This window comes from Sander lucioperca, chromosome 18 (genome assembly GCF_008315115.2).
Source record: "Sander lucioperca isolate FBNREF2018 chromosome 18, SLUC_FBN_1.2, whole genome shotgun sequence".
Lineage (NCBI taxonomy): Eukaryota > Metazoa > Chordata > Actinopteri > Perciformes > Percidae > Sander > Sander lucioperca.
The window spans coordinates 28,580,437-28,596,652 of NC_050190.1; positions in this window are offsets into that span (position 1 = coordinate 28,580,437).

The following is a 16,216-nucleotide window of genomic DNA, read 5'->3' on the forward strand; positions in this document are numbered from 1 at the left end:
AGAAACAGTGTTATCGATATAAAAATCTTAAATCATGTGAATGGTTGGTGTGTGGCAACTTGACTTTTAATGCAAGGCTAGTTTCAGAAGTGTTTGGAGTTTTGGAGGCAGCTTCAGTAGCAATAGGTCAGGATTAAACTGCAATACATTAATACCATTATTACTTATGAATTCCATCAAACATTTTTGTTTTTTGTTTTAGTGATGACCACTAGGCTCACTGGTACTGCCAGTGTTACTAGTCTTGTAGTCATGTGTTGCCGTTCTCAAACTCAAACAACAAACATTGAGCTAGCAAGCTACACGCTGAAATGGTCAAATTTTGGGGAATATTTGGATCGTTCAACAAGGCAGGCCTGCTTGGTTCTTTTGGGGAATGATTGTAAAGATTTGCAAAGAAAATGTTAACGGCATTTCCTCTCTAGCTGGGACGTTTTGGGACCGATTGGTGGGATTGCTGTTGACGAAGTACAGACGGCGATACACTGGTAAGAGCTAATGACATTTAACCATGTATCCAGCTAATTTAAATAGCTCACGTTACTGTATTGTGTGAACAGTTAACTTTAATATTGTATGTGGCGTTTTGTTTTTCGGGGTGCAAATGTTCCACCAAAACAAGTTTCTTCCCGAGAACATTTTGCAGAGCCACCGTTGCTGCATCCGGAGCTTAGCGCCGCCCACAGCGATTGTGATTGGTTTGAAGAAATGCAAACACAGAGTGTTTTTTTTCCTATCCCAGGACGTATCAGTGGTGTAGCCAGACTGGCAATGCAATACTTTTAGCCGTGTAATATAATTTGTGTCTTTAAATATACAGTATATGCAAGAAATCATTAAACATAGTATTAACCTTTCTGAACCATATTATCATAATCACCATTTTGAGCTGACATGGCTCATGAACTTGGCAAATGTATCTCGATTCCATGCTTCAGACTGTGAACGTGGTTGACACCCTCTCCACGCTATGAACAGCAACGTATTTATAACATTCCCTCCTCTCTCACTGAGTCTCAATGCAAACACCGACCACCACACCAAGAAGCTGTCAAGCTGTCTGATGACATCGCCTGTCGTCCTGCCTGGAGATCCACTCCAATGTATCCAGAATTCACCGTAGGTTAGATCTCATTTCATTTATTCAGCTCAGCTGGATGCAGTCCTGCAGCTAACAGACTACACGCTGTGTCACCACACACCGGTGATTCATAATCCTGTTCTAGAAGAAGCAAAGGCATTGGTCACTGACATTTTCCTTTACATTATTAAACAACAGTGGTCCAACTTAAAGTCAGTTCACGTAAACCTTTACCTGTATCTCTTTTCATCAGATTTAAAAAGCTGCACTTTGTCTGTTTCTTATTTATAAATCTCAATGATTGTGGACACAATGGCACGGGTCTCATTTTCACTCCTACAGTTAGACATAAATGGATGTAGAAACGCCCTGAAACAACCGTTTGCATATCGATACTTGTGTCCGCTTCACCATTTATTTCAATCAGGAGAGACTTCGTTGCAGATATGCAAAGGTGTATTGACCATATACCTATGAAATATACAGTCTTTTGTCTTTGGAGATTAGACTGCATCATAATTTTTTTTAGGGGGGGAGAGAAACAAAACATATCCCCCGATGGAGTCTAGACACTGGTGGTGGCGGCGAAGGAGCCCGAAGACGAGACCGAAGGAGTCGACGGAGCGTTCTGCCGGTGGAAATCCCAGGGTGCCTCAGGTGATGGTGACTGGAGGTGGAAGGGGAGGAGGGCTGCACGCTTTGCCTGAAATGACAGCTAACGGCAGCAGAGAGTAACACTGTGATTGGATCATGAATTTCGTGGTCAATTCTGGTTGGTTACTGAAAAGTGAACGCCTCTAAACAGCTGAATAGTTTTAGGAAGAGTTGATTGAAGTATTAGAAGTCTTCCTGAAAGAATTTACGCTTAGCTTCATTAGATCTGTCAATGAGACAAACAGTAAAGAAGAAGTGCAGTTTCATCTCCTCCTCATTATATCAAAACGGTGCGCCCCATGTACAGAGGCTCAGTCCTTGCCGCAACGACCGCAGGTTCAATTCTGACCTGCGGCCCTTTGCTGCATGTCATCTTAAATGGCGAATGTACACCTTGTATCACATCATCACTCTCTTATGGTCCTGGTTTTTCCGTGAAATGGACCACCGAGAGAGTAAGTTCATGCTACCATACTCCTCTCACTGTAACATACTGTATATTCAATACCGTTGGTTTATGGTGGTGTACTTAAGCTGTCAGTGCTCTTTTAAGGCCAGTCGTGCTGCCACACGGCTCACCTGAAAGCCTGTTGGCTCGGACTCTACTTGTTACCGTCACTCCCCACTCTCTGCTGTGCTTAACTTAATGTTTGCGTTTAGAGAGTGACAAGTCAGAATCTAGACTTCAAATATCAACTCTTTGCTTATTTTCACACATTTATCCATTCTATAGGTGTGTTCGAGACCATTCTCTATCACGGAAATAGTGCACACATATATATATATATATAGTGTGTTTACGATTTGTAGTGGTGTTCGAATTCAGATAAGTTCACATATCTCAACATGAGAATTTTCTATTTTGTTAACCGCACAGACTCTGGCACCAAAAATACAAGAAACACGTATCCAGGATATTTTGGCTTCACTTTTGTACAGTGGAAGGAAGTAGAGTTGTCCATCGTTTTTTGTTTTTTTGGAGTGGATCCCATGTCTCTTATGAGGCCATCTCAAAGCTCTTATTCCTGCTGGAAGGATGGAGGATGGATCTCTGAGGAGCTATGAGTGAGGATGGATCTCTGAGGAGCTATGAGTGAGGATACCTGAGAGCAGCCTTCCTGGAGGCTGTGCAGCTGAAAGCCGTTGCTGACTCTGCCCATACAGCCAATGAATTCACGTGACGCTTCAGAGGAAAGGACGTCTCATCCATCTAAAAACACATTTCCTTTTTTCCTATGTCCTCGCATGATTTCCTTGCGTCGCTCCCATGCTTCCTCGGTGGGACGGACTAAGATGCGAGGAAGGGTAGCAAGTTGAAGGAAACCCGCACATCCAGGTTCAGAGACAGCTTTTTCTCCACAGCCATCACAACTCTAAACATTCAGTTACAGAAATAGGACTTCATCATGCTGAATGATTACCTTGCCTGTTTTGCAGTGCATTTGCACTTTTCCAGTACTGTGATCTTTTAAAAAAAAAAAAAAGATTTTTGGTTTGGGAGTATGCATGAGTAAGTGTATGAATGTATACTACTATGCACTAGAAGCACCTGTTCCATTATGTGTATGTGAGGGTATGGTTTGTGGAAGGGTATGCCGTGTGTGTATGAATGTATACTAGGCACCAGAAGGAGTAGCACTTCAATTTCATTGTGACAATGTTTTACAATGACAAATAAATTATTCTGATTCTTCTGAAACATGGATGCAATTTAAGGACCTGGGAAGTACCCAGAAAGACGTTATTCCAGTGACAGTAAATGGTTTCAAAGTAACGGGGGGAAATGAAGTGCATAGTGGATGGATTTTCACTTACCCAGCCATTTCAGAGCCACATTATGTGCTGTAATTGCAAATGATTTCACAGCTATTTCTGACTTAAGCAAACATCTGTGTAAAATGACCTCGATGATGCTGGAGCAGGATTTGAAGGAAAGTAACTTTTATGGTTGTGTCGGCGTACACTGACAGTTGCTTTGGCATAAAAAGAATAATTTCTGCATTACATGAATTCATTAGATAAACAGCATCTGAGCCAGCACACTCAGTTTATATCCGTTCCAGTTTTGGAATGGCCTCACATCATCACATTCTCTCTAAAACGGATAGATGAAAAAATATGAAATGCTTCTCAAATAAAAAGGGCGGGCAAATAACACAGAAGCCTTCAGGTCCTTTGGTGGATTCATTGCCTTTGTCGAATGAATCCATGTCTTTTAAATTCCCAGAGGCTTTGAAAAACACAGAAACATGTTTTCTGCGTAATGCAGACATCTAGCTCAAGGTGAAAAGAGCTGCTTTTTCCATCAGTCTGCCCTGATGACATGATTAGCAGTTGACTATTTGTCAGAGCCAGGACCTTACAGTCGGGATTATGACACGTTAAGTCGATCAAAGATTCCCTCCCTCTCGCAGCATTCCTTTCCCCGCCGTATTAGCTCTCAAAAGCTGAGATATACACTTGAAGTAACTATCATCCCGCATCCTCACCAAATCTCCAAGGAGAAAGTCTGACAGAGGAAAAAGCGAGCAATAGCAGCTGCAGGAGAGAGAGAGAGAGGAAGATTGACAATTTTGCAGTAATGCCTCCTGACACCGGTGAAGGCTTTCTGAGGAAAATAAAGTACATTACACAAACAAGGTGCCTGAGTTTAATCCACTGCTAACCTGATTTATCCTCAGACAGAGTGGGCCGCACCACGGCGGCTCCTCAAGCCACTTTGAAAAGCAACGATAAAGACCCTGTTGTCAAGGTGATGCAATCGCTTCTCCCGCAGTTGTTTGACAGCTTGTATGCTAAGCCTGCAGGTGTGTTCACTACTTGGCGGATGGTTTCTCTACTTTGGGAGTGAGTGAATGTGGGGGGAAAAAAGTCATCCATGTGGTTGAAGTCAAGTAATTTGGGACACTTTTTGGTAGATTATTAAAGGGCCATTTTGTTTTTTTTTCAACCTGGACCCATTTGTTCCTATGCTTTTGTGTAAGTGACTGATGGGAACAACAATCTTTGAAACTGGTCCAGTATTAAGAGAGAAAGCAGTGACCAGCAGCCGCAGACCGGGATAAAATGTAATCCTAAAGGGCAAATGTGCATCGTCAATTTCATCCACTAAGAGTGCTGTTTTTGCCACAGGCTCAGATTATTCTAAGTGTCTGCCAACATTATGGAAAGGATCCCTACAGAGATAGGCATTTCTCAAACCTCTAAAAGACCTTCTGTTTAACCAGAAAAAGCTTGAGATCGCTAGCGCTTAACCCACCAGACTGCATAAAAAAACCCAATACTTTTAGCTTATATATAGCCAACCTATTTTCACATGTAAAATCGGTAAACTGTGTTTATTTCAACCAAATCCAAATGTGTATACATTTATTTTTAAAGCTATAGTGCGTAGTTTCTGTCACCCCCCATGAGGAATTCTAAGTAATGACAACAGAACTGTCGGCGCGTCCACATGATACAAGCCTTCTGTGATCCTGCAGCACCCCCACCCTCCTCCACGCAGTTGCTAGTAGCCAAGGAGGACACGGAGGATTAAAAAAACAAACATGATGGACTCTTCAGAAGAGGTCATTATCTTCACTCGAGCTTCTGCGCTAGAAAGTCGCCATGAGAAAACGTCATACTGAGAAATCCAGAGAGAGTTGTGTGGAGCTGTTAGTAGATTAGCTTTATAACAACTCATTTGGCAACGGCTTGAATGAAACGGACGTTCATTAATATCAAAAAAGTTACGCACTAAAGCTTTAAGTTTGTGAGTATGAGTAAAAGTTTGTTTCTGTCATTTTTAGCAGTTTGATAAACACAGGCCCTGGTTCTTAGTCTGGTTTCACTAGTCTTACACAAACTAGTATTAAATGTCAGAAAGAACTTACTGACTAATTTACCACTGGCTACCACTTCAGTAGTGCAATCTATTGCTTGTTTGCCTGTTGAAGTAAAATCATCTTTTACAGTGTCCACACCCGGCTGAGTGGCCTTAGTCACTTTACTCTGTAGGGAATAAATGGACTTCCACAGACTTGTTGATGATGTTGCTCAGAGTGTTACAGCTGCATTGCTGTGAAAAATAATTTGTTTCCCGTTCGAGCTGGCCTCAGATCAGCATGTCAACCTTCAGATTTTTGATGAGCTTTTGAGCGTTCCTTGAATGTGGCCATCGAAAAACAGGATGGGGAACACTCTGTGCAGACACCTCACACGACCCTGCCAATCTATTTCTGTTAGTGAGAGCTTTAAATATTCATCAGTGATTGTCTTGCCAAGGATAGGAGCCCTGAGCAAATAGGGCGATAGGCATTTGGTGTCGCTCTGTAATAATCACATCACATATCTCTGCGATAATCAGAAATGAAATAGAAACAGAGAGCAGGGGAACACGTCTACCTTTGGATGACTTTCTCACTGCTGTTTGTACTCTCTTTGATCTCTGTGGGCTTCTACATGTATTCTGGATTTTCACTCTGTGTTCACTAAAATAATCTTTGTGCAGACCAGATTTAATTGAAATGTACTCCACAAAGACAAAGCATTTTTTTTCATGATGTTTGAATACCAACCAGCCACATGCTAATTGTGAAACGGTTGTTTGATATTTCAATGGGAGCAATTAACCTGGTAGCAGTTGCCATCACAACTGAAACTGAAAGTATCTAGCACTGTTAGAAGTATGTAGCGCTCGTTGCTGAAACATTGATGGACAGAGTAGACAGTGTCAGACTGGGTGCGAACAGGGGACTCAGAATGCAGGGCTCAGACACACAGTAAAAGACACCAAAGAGGGGTTCATTGTACAAAAGCGGTACAAGGATCAGGCAACAAACACAGGGCAGAGGCTGGGACAAAAAACAGGCAGCGGTTCAAAAAGGTAAATCTGGCAACAGTATGAAAAAAGAAAAAACACTAGGCAGAGACTAGAAAACGCAAACAAACCACAAGACACAAGGGTACAAGACGATCTGGCAGTGAACAAAGAGCAGAGGAGTGTATATATACACATGAAAGAGGAGGGGAGACAATTGGACACAGGTGCAGGACATTAGGGCGGGGCAGGTGATCACACAAGGCGGGAAGGCAGACAAAGACCGGAAGGAAAGCGACCTGCAACAGAAACAAACGGTGAGTATGAAAATAAAACGGGAAGTGAGCTAAGTAAGATGATGAATGTGAAGGAATACTAAAAACATGACCTAGGAGCGGGAGCTGGGCGTGCCGCGTGACAGTGGCAAAGTGCTTTGTGTGAATATGTAACGTAAATATAATGTGCCGCACATGGATTGGCGAGTCAGCCAATTGTTGCGCAACAGAGATGCTCCGTCTGCGGAGGTTTCCTACTTTCATTCATGAAGATTCAAGATACTCAGTCCCACCACCTTCTTCTATCACAGCTGATCATCTGATTAATCACAATAGATGCAAATAGAATTGGTCAGAATATTCACTTATATCCATTTATAAGAATGGATATAAACGTGACAAAAGCATTTCTGTTTCACATGCGGGTAAGGCCAAGGTAAAAAAGGTGAAGAATCGCTAAGATTAGCCAACACATTTATACAAAATACACATTTGAAAAGTAATTTCAGCATTCGGTTATTATTGATTTTTTTTTTAACTATTTGAATTATATTCGACTTTCGAAATTCGTTCCAACAGCCACACTCCTACATAAAAAAACAGGAAGGCCTACAGTCCGTCAGTCATCACTGATAAACTTTATCTCTGATTCATTTTTCCAACATATAGTTTCTTATAATGTATCCCATACCACCAGTGTTGGGGAGTAACGGAATACATGTACCGGCGTTACGTATTCAGAATACAAATTATGAGTAACTGTATTCCGTTACAGTCACAATTTAAATAGTTGGTATTTAGAATACAGTTACATTGTTGAAATCAATGGATTACATGACGATACTTCTCTGTTTCACGAGTTTACTCTTTACTTTATTCACTCTCTGAATAAATTAAGGCAACCCTATGCATTTCCTAGAAGCCCCAATATGAAAATGAAAAAAATGAGCTATTTGCATGATCACTGATAGATGGAGCCGGAACCGGCACAACAGAGCCAGGGCAGGAATGCGTTTCTATCTTAGAAATTCAAACAGCATTTCACATTAAAGAAAGAACAGGGAGAACGAAATATAACTGTGCAGTGCAACCTCTGCTTGCCAGCAACCAACCTCCTTTCAGCGTCCAAATTACTCCACAAATTAATTTTATTACTAATTAATTAATTACAAATTACATTTGTGGGCATGTATTCTGTATTCTGTAACTGAATACGTTTTGAAAGTATCCTTCCCAATACTGCATATCACACACACACACACACACACACACACACACACACACATACACACACAGCATTGCTTCAATGGCAAATGGATAAAAAAAATATGGAAAATAATAAAATAAAAAAGTGTAAACGAGTTTAGATTGAAAAGTTCTGTTTAAAATGGAAATAAATAAACCACAATATTAAGTAGTTTATTTTTTTAATATCAAATATCCTATTTTAAAATGTCCTTCTCTTTTTAACCTTTAATTATGGCCTGATTGTCCCTCGGGTAAAATAGTAGCAGAAGGAGAAAAAAAAAAAATCTCTCTTGGAATTTCCTCAATTTCGTTGTTTATATTAATGTGATTGTTTCTGTAAAATAGCACCTTGCCCATTGTCCTGAGAGTGGCGAATGAAGTGTAAATAATTAAAATCTTCCACAGAGGCTTCGTCTAGCAAGACGAGCCTGCAGTTGACCTTTCCTCCATGTAAATGAGCTGAGCAGTGTAAGGCCACAGGCTTTGGTCCAGACACGCGCTCGGTTGTGTTTTGACAAGGTTATGTCGGAATAACATAGTCGGAGCCATGGCTGACATGCTGAGTGAAACTACAAAGAAATGTCATCTTGGCTCAATATAATTTGAACATCATTACTGGTGGCTTTATGGAATGTTCTTGAAGGTATTGACTTTCTTTGCAATCAAAGGGAATGCATGCATGTAACGACACACACAGGACACCGAGCAGATGAGAGAGGCATTTTTTATCAGGGAGGCAGCAGGAAGCTGTGCTGAAGCCGAGCTTAGGCAATCTTCACACTTTGATCTCCGAGCTGCACATTTCGTGGACAGGAGGATACTTAATCCGACTGGTAGTATTGCAGGAACGCTCTTCCATTCTGTTTTTTTTTTTCATTCAGGGTGATATCAAAGCTCTGTGTCAGGGAGGCGTTGTGATTAATCTGCAGGTTTTTGCCTTTTTGGCACTTCCCTTACGGGCCTCGGGGAAAACGAAAGGTCACAGCGGCATTGAAATGGCTGTTATGCATGCAAGGCGAGGCATGAATGTATGCATGCGCTGGGAGGAAAGCGCTTGCTCGATGCTGACTTGACCCACAAGAGCTTGTCTGACATGGTAATCATACTGTTCACTGGATATGTGTTTATCCCCATTTAAAAGCTTTATTACACTTTGATGTTGAGCTTTTTATTATAATAAGCCCCCCGAGGTTCTTCTAAATACTTAAACAAATCCATAATGTGTTCAATTTGTCCTCCACTCAAGTGGTAGAAGCAGACTTTATCCGATGTGGTCATCTTCCAGATTTTCAAGACAATTTGGTTCATTCAGCAGCTCACACATACTAATTGACCATTCACTTAACTCCTCCCCCCGAACAGTGATTATTCAATCGTAGCTTGGCAGCCTTAACAGGCATGGGACATTTGTCAAGCTTTGGATTTTTTTCCACATGTCAACGCTTTGCGCATGGGGCTGTAGTTATAATGATAATCTGTTTTAAAAATAGTTTGAAGGGTGGTGTTACCAAACTAACTACCTACATTAGTAGTCTATATCCGCGGCGTTCTACGTGCAAAATAGCCTCGAGAAGGAACTTGTTTTGATGTACGTTCAAAAGTTGTTTTAGTCGCACAACAGAAATCTCAGATTGGACAGATAGTCTAGCTAGCTGTCTGGATTTACCCTGCAGGGATCTGAGGACCAGTTAACCATAGTCCTCAGAAATCCACCAAAGTTTAAGGAACAGACATCGGCAAAAAGACATGCATCCAGGCGGAATTTCCTGCGGCACCGGAGCAATCCCGGAAGTGGAACGTCAAGGATATAGACTACAAAGTTAGTAACTATACCTTTAAGAAATACTTGATGCAGCTGGTTGCCCCTTTCAATAAAGACGTAAACAATTATACTCCAACATACAGGATTCAGGTTCTGCACACTGTCATCATATCAATGTTATCAACTTGGACAAAATGGTATGCAATAACAGGAGCATGTCCTCAACATCAAACTAACATACTGTACATCCCACATCCAAGCCTCCTGTGGGTCTCCCAGCAGGAAAAGCTCCTTGCCTCTCCTCTGGCTATTTTGCCAGTGATTTAGCTGCTGTGTGAACTGTGAGCCGTGGCATCGCTTCAGGTGTCCAATTGGGAGGTCCAGTTTACCTTTCCGAAGCGTTAATGTACCACTACCACCCTCCTTTCCTTCCCTCTCTGTGCCCCGCTGCAGAAACCCACTTGGTATTTTAGGCACACACCCAAACAGTTTAATTCCTCTCAGACAGGTCTAATGTTTTAATCAATAGCCATCGTTTAAATTAATCCTCTGCCCTTTTCTGACTCCCTAAAGTTGGCTGGATAAAATAGATTATGAGAACTATCAAGCTACACTCTTGGGCTACTTTTTTTTGTAGCCGTGCATTCTTTATGGAGGGCTTTATTATTCGCGGTGAAAGATGAAAGATGTCATTAGTTGATGATAATGTTTTACAAGCCTCACACAATAAATGGAAACTAGGCCTGTGGCCTTAATTAGTTTGATAATATAAAAGAAAAGTATGAGTGTGGACTCAGTGGGGTATAGTCGAAATGGAACATTTGCACTTTGGTGGAGACAAAGCACATCTACGTCCCCCCCTCTGCTCCTGAGTGCAAAGAGATGGAGTTATTATTTACCTCTGATCGTCCAATCAGAGGCTCTTTGTCTTTTTTTTCATTAAGTGCGTCATCTATTAAACATGTTGATTAGGCTGGGAGGAGGACCTGGAGCTACATTATCGCTGAGGAGCAGTGGGGCTAATGTCTCAGAGGCATTGATATGTACAGACATGGACTGATTCTGTTTCTGCATTGGTTACAGCTCTCCCACCCTCTCACTTCACCCAACGAGCAGTCTGCAGTGCACGAAGAAATCAACAAACACTCAGAGATCTGTGATGTGAGAATCAATTGGATACATGAAAGATATTGCATTCTGTTGTGGAGTGTTAAAAGTACCGTCTTAGTGGCCTCATTAACTGCTGTCAGATCTGTCTCACTGATGTAGTGATAAATGTACTCTTCATCCACATAATCTGAAGACTGAGCTTATGTCCAAGTATCCAAATCTATAGCAACAGGGACATGTACAGACATTTTGTCTATTAATTATCCCCAGTTCCTCCAGTGTTGGATGTAACTTAGTCTATATCGACGATGTTTCACTTCCGGGACTGCTCAAATTCCGTCGGATGTCCCTGTTTTCAGCCGGATGTCCGTTACATTCCTCTTTCTTTGTGTTGTAATTTTAAACTCCGGTGGATTTCTGAGAACTATGGTTAACTGCTCCTCAGATCTCTGCAGGGTAAATCCAGACAGCTAGCTAGACTATCTGTCCAATCTGAGTTTTCTGTTGCACGACTAAAACTACTTTTGAACATACACGTTCCACCAAAGCACGTTCCTTCCCAAGGCTATTTTGCAGAGGCACCGTTGCTCCGTCTGGCGCTTAGCACCGCCCAAGACAATTGCAATTGGTTTAAAGAAATGCCAATAAACCAGAGGACGTTTTTCTCTCATCCAGGAATGCCGTGTGGACTAGCCAGACCCTCCTCCGCAGCGCTGTGGAGGAGGGTCTGGACATGCGAGACTAGATGTAACTAAGCAGGTTCACTCAGGTACCGCACACAGCTTCTAGTATTTCCATTTCATTCTACTTTATACTTCTACTTCCTGGTTCCAGACCTCCGAATAACTGCTCACATCTCCAATTTTTTCAGGGATTCAAATAGGCCTGGTGTCGAGCAACAATTGCCAAAAGCGACACGAGTAGATGAAATGGACGCAGCTGTACATACTGCAACTTAGAGAAAAGTCGACTCACAACAGAAATAACAAACTCTTACATTGACACATTGCTTTGATCGTTGTGAAAAACATGAAGTTAACTGATCATGGCAAACACTACCTCAGCCTCTTAAAGGAGAACTCTGGCCGATTTTTATCTGAATCTTGATCGTTCGATATCTCCGAACGACCAAACAACCAAAATCGGTGCTAGCAAACTGGAGTTGCTGCAGCTAATGGCCAGAGCTCCCAGTTAGCTATAATGGCAGTTGTGGGGGCATGTTCTAGAGTGCCTTTGTGCCTCTTAACAGACACAAAAATGTCTGTGCAACATGAACAGGGCCCTTACGTGACAATAAGATGCGTTTTCAACTCAGACATTGTGAAGAAATCGTTTAAATTCAAAGTTTGCACTGTCTGATCTTGCCAGTAGCTAGCTCGGCCTGCTAGCTGCAGGCCCGACCGGCATCCTCGCCGCCTTCGTCGCCTGCCACTGCCGACAACAATGTACTTTTCCTCGGAAGCTATTGCCAGCTATTGTTACAAGCCACTTTACAGTTCAACATTTAAAATTTTACTTTCAGCCAATAAAATACGATGCATTGTTTTAGATTTAACTACCCATGAGTCCCCCTTGATGGCTATCTTTGACCAGCAAGTACTCCGCAAGGCCCGGTCTATATTAGACTGCACAAACACCCCCTTCACTCTGAGTTCGTAACACTCCCCTTAGGTCGCAGATTTAGACTACCCCAGTTCAAGAGCTATAGGAGTAAAAACTCCTTTGTCCCATGTGCAATAACTCGGCTTAATTTGCACGTCATGTAGAATTTTTTAGAGATTGCTCCATTGGTGATAAATTGTGTTGTGTGTATTACATACAGGAAACATTTTTGTACTCATGTCTTTGTATTGTTGTGTTGTTTATTTGTATGTTGTCTGAATGCGTTTCTTTTTTATGTTGCACTCCTGACTGCATATCAAGTTTCCCATTTGGGATAATAAAGTGACTGAACTGAACATCAATAAGTACTAGCATGACTGAAAGTTTCCAGGTTGTTTTGTATACTGGCCGATATCTTATCGCAGATTATGGTATCATTTGGTACTAAAAAAAACTAAGGATATGTTTGAAAATGTCTCTATTACCATTCTCTAAAATATATTCTAAAGTGACTCCCTTCTCTTAATTTTGCTTGTCAAGTAAACTCACAGTGGGGTTGACATTTTAGTTTTTAAGCAAAATGTTTCAACAACTTTTAAATGGATTACCATGACATTTTGGTTCTTTCACAAACAGAGTTAACGATGCGACACATCTGTCTGTAAGATATTCAATGCAGAAAAAAAACAAGAAAGAAAAAGGCAATGGTACGTGGTCACTAGTAGGGATAGACCAATTATCGGCCTGTTTTTTTTGGCAGTTTGCAGATGATCTGTATCAGCATTTCATATACCTGATAACCGATAAAGTGAATGAATTAAAAAGTGTTCTACTTTGGCTCGGCTACAGCTCTGTGTCTGTCCCTCTGCTCCTGTTTCACTCCCCACTGAGTCTGACTTAATGTCCCGCCCACAACACTATCTGACTCTCTGTTACTGGGTATTATGTTCAAAGTTTCTAAAATCATTAAATAATTGCTTAAAGCATTTAAACAAAGTGTTGTGTTGGAGTTTGTAACATTCCAAAATCTTATGGTTATATCTATGGTTCTTTGACTGAAAGATTTTCAATTTCACTGTAAATGCATATTGGTTCCAAATATCGGTTATCGGTTTCATTAACTACTAATAATTAGTATCGGCTGTGAAAAAACAGTATCGGTCGATGCCTAGTCACTAGAGCATTTTAACAGCATTTAACGCGTTTGAACCCTTGTGTTGTCTTCCCGTCGACCATGCAACTTTTAGTTTTTCTGGGTCAAAATTTAAACTTTTTATCAACATTTTGGACGTCTTTTTCGACACTTTTGTTGCTTTTCCACCAATGTTTTTGTCACTTTTTTCAACGTTGTCACTTTTCCCAACGTTTTTTTCTGCACCTTTTGACGTTTTTGTGTGTTTTTTTTCCCCAACATTTTTGTCACTTTTTTCAAAATTTTCAAATGTTATGAAATTGAATAAAACTTGTGAAGAGCGTTGTAGGGAGCCATCCACATTATTTCTTTTGAAAATTTGGTTGAAAGAAACCCAAATTTCTGATATAGAAACTTTTTGAAAATGGGTCTTGACCCGAGGACAACAGGAGGGTTAAGCAAAGGACCCCTTAACTGAAAGAGAGACAGAACAGGGACCTCCTTCTACATCACAAAAATATGTATTAAATTGTATAAAAATAAAGTTGCATATTAAACTGGGCTTACAATAACATGTAGGGCGGCCTAAAGCCTTTATACATACCTTTTTTTGCTTAGAATACTACGCTATTCTAAATAAAAATCGCTGGCAAGATTTCATAAATCATGTTTTAATGTTAAACATACATGTGGAACAGTGACTCCTCAGGATGAACTGTATCTGCTAGACTATCTGTCCAATCTGAGTTTTCTGTTGCACGACTAAAACTACTTTTGAACATACACGTTCCACCAAAGCACGTTCCTTCCCAAGGCTATTTTGCAGAGGCACCGTTGCTCCGTCTGGCGCTTAGCACCGCCCAAGACAATTGCAATTGGTTTAAAGAAATGCCAATAAACCAGAGGACGTTTTTCTCTCATCCAGGAATGCCGTGTGGACTTTTTTCAAAATTTTCAAATGTTATGAAATTGAATAAAACTTGTGAAGAGCGTTGTAGGGAGGCATCCACATTATTTCTTTTGAAAATTTGGTTGAAAGAAACCCAAATTTCTGATATAGAAACTTTTTGAAAATGGGTCTTGACCCGAGGACAACAGGAGGGTTAAGCAAAGGACCCCTTAACTGAAAGAGAGACAGAACAGGGACCTCCTTCTACATCACAAAAATATGTATTAAATTGTATAAAAATAAAGTTGCATATTAAACTGGGCTTACAATAACATGTAGGGCGGCCTAAAGCCTTTATACATACCTTTTTTTGCTTAGAATACTACGCTATTCTAAATAAAAATCGCTGGCAAGATTTCATAAATCATGTTTTAATGTTAAACATACATGTGGAACAGTGACTCCTCAGGATGAACTGTATCTGTGGATGGCTATCTAAGTGACTTACCTATAGGCCAGTACGCTTATCATTAATGGGTTTTTTTTATAAATAGGCTGATTTGTGTTTGCTAATAATATGTTGGATTCATGTTAACACATTTTCATTTTCTTGGAAACTTAAATTAAATTAAATAAATAATAATAAAATAAATAATAAACAAATAATTAACAATAATTTGGTGGCTCCCCCTGCAGTAACTCTGAGGACCCCCTAAGGGTCCCGGACCCCCTGTTGAAGATCTCTGCACTAGAGCATAACACAGGAAACTTTCATTTCATAGTCTGTGAAAAATATTTCTTTCTTGCCTGTATATTGTATGAACACCACTAACCAACTTATTACCACTAGTTTTACACATGGTCGATAAACCTCATTTATAGGAAATAACACCTAATTATTGAGTTAAAAAAGCAGAAATGATGAATTATTTAGACTAATATTAAAAGAAGGATAATCACAGACTGGTATATGTCAACGTACAGTCGGGATACTGTTTTGAAACATCCAAAATTCAATGAAAGTAGAGATCCGAGCATTTGTTGTACTTGCTAAGCGCGTCCATATTTCTGATATAGACATTTTGAAAATGGGTCAAAATTGACCCTAAGACAACATAAAGGTTAATATGTCCCTCAACTGATTACCTGTCCGTAAGCCAAATATCTTTTCTTTTTCCTTAACTAGATGTATTAATCTAACCGTGTGTACATTAACAGTAACCACATCCCTTATTGCACCGGATTACATCACGGCGAAAACGGCACATGTTCTAATATCTTTATTGAGTATTGATTGAATCTTAATGACTTTCCTTGTGATTCTGCCCTGCTAAGGTTTCTCATTAAGTGTCCCGGCAGTGATAAATGATATGCAGGCAACAGAGGCTGGATTGAAGGGGGTGGAGGGGGGAGGCGAGGTCATGCCGAGCAGCTGATTTGAAAGGACGTGAGGTCTTTCGCGAATATTCGAGGGAAGAATCTCATTCTATAAGAGAGAGGGAATGAGAGAGATGGGAGAAGAGAGGGCGGGCCGAGTTCGAGGAATGAGAGATGTGCTGGGATTTTCTATCGCCGAGGCTGAGTCACTCGTCTATACTGCAACTCTTGTTCTCTCTCGGCAGTGAATGAGATGTGTTTCACGCCTCCCCTGCTAAACGTCAC